A 232-nucleotide genomic window follows, 5' to 3' on the forward strand; every position below is an offset into this window, starting at 1 on the left:
ACTAAAAATAATAATTATATTAAAAAAACATTTGAATCATTAATTAAAATTATATTTAGATAGACTACCTATTTGCATCCATCTTAAGGATGGATGCTTTATACCTCGTGACCGCGTATTGTAGAAATGCCGTCCAGCCCCTAAACATTAATACTTACAAAAATCTCGAAGGCACTCCTAAGTCCTAAAGGGACCTTCTGCCCGAGATATTAAGTGCGTAGTGTGATTCTGC

This window comes from Amborella trichopoda, chromosome 10 (genome assembly GCF_054954075.1).
Source record: "Amborella trichopoda isolate Santa Cruz 75 chromosome 10, AtrichopodaSantaCruz75HAP2 v2.0, whole genome shotgun sequence".
NCBI lineage: Eukaryota > Viridiplantae > Streptophyta > Magnoliopsida > Amborellales > Amborellaceae > Amborella > Amborella trichopoda.